The following is a 6,000-nucleotide window of genomic DNA, read 5'->3' as shown; positions in this document are numbered from 1 at the left end:
AAAATCCCTTTGTAAGGATTTTAATTCATAGGGGTTTGGATAATAGCACATCATAGGGTGAGTTTTTTGAGCTAGACAACAAGAGCTTCTGAATGCCACTTTTGATATAAAGGATGTAGATTTTGTCTCACTCTTTATAGTTTGTCACTTTGCTAGCAAAATAAATATAGACTCTGAATATGGTAATTATGAAGACTTGTCACCAAATAACTCTATAACAAACTCATTACACATTTTGAAGCACCTTTGGCTCAGATTATTAGTTAAACATGCACATGTTTTTATCTACTTTGGCCACCATTGAGTGAAAGCTTCAAGCTTGACTATTGAGTCATTAATATAGGTTTTCTTGTTATCCAAATTATTTATGAAAATTTTCATAATTAATAAATATTAGTTTATCAATAATAGATCTTTAAATATAGATAATGCTTTTATATTATTGAATCTTATATTTGGAGAAGGAAGTCATATATATTTATATAGAGAGAAGGTATTGCTAATGTCACTACAATTTTGTTACTGCCACTATAATCTATCAATTATTTTATATATTTTTTAAATTTATTTAATTTTTTTTATTCAAATAAATTATTTTTAATATATATATATATATATGAACTAAATCACAATAAAATAATTTCTATAAAAATAAAAAAAATTATTTTTTTAATAAAAATAACTTATAACTTATTTTTTTTTATAAAATATTATTTTTTTTCTCAATCACCATCTTTTTTTAAAGCAAAGAAAGAAAAAAATATTATTACCTAATTATCTTTGAAGAAGTGACATATATAAAATATTATCAATTAGAGATATAGTATTAATAATTCTCATATTTATATAAAAAAATGATAAAGTAATCCGAATTTTTATTAAACAACATATCCATCATTGCAAACATGAAAAAATAATTATCTTTAGATTCATTTATCTACAATTGAATCTACAATTAATGAAAAAAAATATATTCATGTACAAACATGATAATTTAATCTTTATTTTTATTATTAATAATTATTAGCCACAATAGTCTTTAATTATAGAATCCTAATTATTTTTTTAAAAGAGAAAAGAATATGCTACAAGTCATCTTATTATCCTGCTGCTCATTGAGATGCAAGCTTGGTTGGCCTGCTCTTCTTTGCCACCCTCTTCTTTGCATAGCTTTTTAACTACCTTCTTTTTTTTGCATGGTTGTCCTTTCATCTTCACACTTCAATGCAAGATCTTAGAAGTATGTTGCAAAAACTAGCTTCTGGAAGTCTTCTAGTATTTGTGTGAGATTGATGAGAGCTTGTGGCTTACTAATTGTTATCAAAATGTTAAAAAAGTTAAGTTTTTTAAAATTGGAAGACCTTATGAATGGCATTCAGATTACTATATAAGTATGCCATTTGTTTCTAGAAGTGAGATATACAAAATACACAAAAATCTGATGCTATATGTATTGATTATACAATGACTCAATTTTTTTTTTTAATATTGACATAATTTAAAAAGAATAGTATATTATAGATGAATTGTAGTAAATTATAATACATAGTTTATATAGTAAATAAAGTATTCTTTTATAGCTACCAAATGAGCCTAGGTTGAAAAGAACCCATTAGATGATTGTAGAGCTATGACCAATCTAATTTGGAACAATATTGAAATATTTTTTTGAATGTGGTATCCAATTACATATCAATACTTTATAGGACGTCTTTTGACCTTGATAACTACTTCCAACCTCCTATACATACTTTCTATTAACTTTTGGTACAAAATTATTTTAATATTATTTTATTTTGTAGCTATTCTTTTACATAATTCTCAAACTCTCTTTGGTTTTATCTTCTAGGTATTGAACTCGCATTTGAGTTGCTCTCAAAGATGTTCAATAAGATTAAGATAAAAAACTAAGTAGGCCAATCCATTATTTTAATTCCATGATGATCAAATCACTCCTACACTAATTTTGAGTTGTTATCTTACTGAAAAATCACTTCCTCCTCAGAAATGCTAGATTCTTCAATGTTAGGGAGTAGGTTTTTTTTAAAGATTTTTTGGTATCCATCTTCCCCTCAACTTCTTTCATCCTTCCAATCCCATTCCATCCCATATAATCTTATACCATAATATTTCCATTGCTATGCTTAATTATTTTTTGAATCTTCTTGTTGAGCAAAGACTAACTTTTTTGTTTCCACACCCACTTTATGCCATCTAACCCAAATCTATAGATTTTTGTCTCATTTGACTAAATAATCCTCTTCCAATTCTCCATAGTATATTTTTTATACTTCAAAGCAAAATCCAAGCATTGTTTTTAATGGCGAGTAGATGGTAGTGGCTTTTTCTTCTTCACCATGGCTTTCATATTCTATTTCTTCAGAACATTTTGAATGATTTGAGTTGACGCAAAATTACTCATAATATTGTTAAGATTTTCAGTAACTTCAACAATATTTTTAGCCTTCTCAATGTTGATTTGGAAAATGATTGTCCTTTCATCTATTATAATGAGTTTTTTTGATTTTCCTAATTTAAGATTCTTTTAATTAAAAGTGATCTTTTTAATTAGCTTAGAGATAGTAGCTTTATTGCAGCTAAGTTCAAAAGCAATTTGGCCATAAGATTTTTAAAAATAAAAAAAATAAAGGTGATGTTGTCATGGAGAGAGCGGGAAATGGATCTCATAGTTGTTCAAGGAATTATCAAGGATACAAGAATCTGAAAAAGAAATTTATCAAGATTAAAGACAAAGAATGAAATTGATAGCAAAAGTGGTTCCAAAGACTCTTATTTATATTATAATGAAGGTTATAAAAGTCTATTGTACTTTCTATGGAAGTTTATAGAAATCTAAAGAAGCTTTTAGAAGTCTAAAGAGGCTTTTAGAAGCCTATGAAACTTTCTAAAAGATTATGAAAGATTCTACAAGTATCTAAAAGGTTCTAAAAATTTACAAAAGATTCTATAAGGTCTTAGAATGTGGTAATTTAGAATATGTTCATGTTAGGAATTATAATTAAAGATGGTACTTTTATAGCTCCTAATAAGCATTAATGATATTATTAGATTATTAATAATATTATCATAATAAATTTGATGATGATAGAATGTTGTAATATTGAGTAATTGATAAAATCCAAAAATTAGACACCATACTCAAAAAATTATTTCAATACTACTCTAAATTAGATTGGTCATAGCTCTATAATTATTTAATAGATTTTTTTTAACATGGGCTCATTTGGTAGTTGTAAAAGAGTACTTTATTTGCTATACAAACCATGTGTTATGATTCACTAAAATTTATCTATAATACACCACTCTTTTCAAAATATATCAACATTGAAATAATTTTTTGAGTCATTGTAAGTAAGCCAATTAAAGGGAGGAGCTTAGATATGGCAATGTTGCTTTCTATGACCACAATAGAAAAAGACTTTGATATTATATCTTGATTATATGCTTGGTTTTTTTTTTGCACTATATCTATTGGAATGTAGCTCTTGTTGTATGTTGCAAGGTATGAAAATAATGTTTGGATCTCAAAGTTTTGTAATAATTTTTTTGCATCAAAGCTAACTTTTTTGATGGTGTTTAATATTTTTAATAAATAAATTATTGGATTTTGGAGTAAAGTAATTTCTATATTCAATACTCTCCAATTCTATAGATTAATTATCTCTATAAGATAGATCATTGCCTATTTATTCAATTACAACAATGTATCTATTAAATAGTATCTTTTAGTATGCCTTTGCTAACTAGTTGTCATAACTTAAGTGATGCTTAATGAAAACTACTGGAATATTAATACTAATCATTGTCTGGTTGTAAAATCTTTGTCAATTGTTAAAGTTACAATGGTGTGAGATTTTTGGTGGTATGTGATGGTAAACAATGGTGGCTTTTTTATAGACGCAAAGGTTAGTTTTGCCATCAACATGTGTATTTGTATGTTGTTGATCAAAAGGTATTATGTATTAGATAATGTGACAAAGATGATCAAGGATCATGTTGGACTTTTCAATAGGCTATTTCTTCATACTCATCATAATTGGAATCCAAATTAGATGTTCTTTCTATATAAATAAATTTATTTAAATTAATTTTTTAAAAATAAAATTTGAATATTAATTAAACGAAATTTAGATGTAAATATTGTTTTGAAATATTAATAAATATTAAATAGAAAATGAAATTAGATACATTGTTTTTACTTTGTTAGTATAAAATCAATTGAAAACTAATTTCTTTTGAAGTAATATCTATCTACAATTTTTCAAATGACTATATGTAATAATTTTTCAAAACAATTGTGCAAGCATATTATTGAGTTCTACTTTGTTTGAATATTATTTGTAGACAATCGTGAAAGAAACATTGTCTTTATAGGATATGTGTGGATATTATGTCCCATTGACTTATAGTTGCTCCAAAAGCGCCTCTTTGTTCTTGCTTCTATAGACTCAAACTATAATACAAATCATTGTGTTGATGTTTTTATACGCATGTCACTTCTGGTTCTATTTCCTACTCCTTGTGGTCTTTCCTTTAGGCAACTCACTTGTAGATTTTTTAATTGCACAATTATTGTTGAAAGCTCAACCAATCTTTTACATAGATTCTCTTATTGGTGAAGAAGTAAAACATCAAAAGATCTACTAATAGTAGCATAAAGTAGACATAAAATATGAGAAAAGAATGGAGTTGTAGGTGCTATTAGAATAAATTGATAAGAAGTATTTATTAAGTAATATTAATGATAAAATCACTAATTGACAAAACATCTCTTCTACTCAATAAAATTCTTATTTGATGCTTACATAGTAGATTTAATGTGTTTGTTATTGCCTTTGTGTAAGAAAAAATGTATTTATTAATTTTTTCTTTTACTTGTTTATATTGCTGAAGGATAAGTTTAAGAGCATATAAAGATACATATTTCACAGCATTGGTGAAAAAACCAATATTATGTTGATATGAAATGTGGATTTGTTTTGAACTTTCTTGAGCCTTCAATTCTCTTGTTGTATTCTCAAAAAAGTTTGAGAAAGGAATTTGAACTTCTCTAAGATCTTTGGTCAAAACTTTTAAGTAGGATTTTAATACCAATTGTTGACCTTCTACTTAAAATGTAGTCATAATTTTGAAATAAAGTAGATTATTTTTCTAATCTTTAACAAATATCTTTTTGTGTAATATTCAAGTGTTCTTTAAGTACTCAATAACTATATGAAAAATAGTAGGAATGTATTTATTGCAAAGATTAGTCTACTTCAAATTAAAAAGCTCTATAAAACATGCACTAATCATAGTGGTCCAATATGTAAGAAATAAAGACTATTTCAACTCTACTTTGTTTGAAAAATATTTTTTATAATTTGCTAGTACATTTTTTTGTATATGCCAAATATAGAGTAATATGTTTGAAGTAAGAAATATTAATTCAATGGTGTTTATTAATCCTAAATCTCTATCAACCCCTATGCAAATGGATCAAATTTTTTTCATACACTTCTTAAAGTTGGCTTACTATCCAACAAAAGAAGAGTTTTATTTCTTTTTAGAAAAAAATAATAGTAATAGTAAATGAGGTATTGAAACTTGTCATCTCTATAATATGTAAAATTGGAATTTTAAATCTATTTGTTTTATATGTGCAATCTATGATAATAGAAAAATGGTAATTTTTTACAAGTTGAACACAATTAAAATGTGCAAAAAATAAAGAAGTAACTTTATCCTCCTAATCACAGTGATAAGTAAAATGGTAATTAGCTCTTTGTACAGTTTTCATAAGACATATAATAGATAATCATCTAGCAAGTGTAATGTGATATAATTTTTATCACTCATTGTAAATAGTTTAAAAAATGACTTTGCTATTAATATTACTCTTATGTAAGATAATAATTACATTTTTTGATAGGATGCGTGCAACTAGCAATTATAAAGTTAGTTCTTTTTTAATTATTTACAAACAATGAGCAAATGGAT

This window comes from Physcomitrium patens, chromosome 9 (genome assembly GCF_059467195.1).
Source record: "Physcomitrium patens ecotype Gransden chromosome 9, ASM5946719v1, whole genome shotgun sequence".
Lineage (NCBI taxonomy): Eukaryota > Viridiplantae > Streptophyta > Bryopsida > Funariales > Funariaceae > Physcomitrium > Physcomitrium patens.
Note: the sequence above shows the minus strand (reverse complement) of the source record.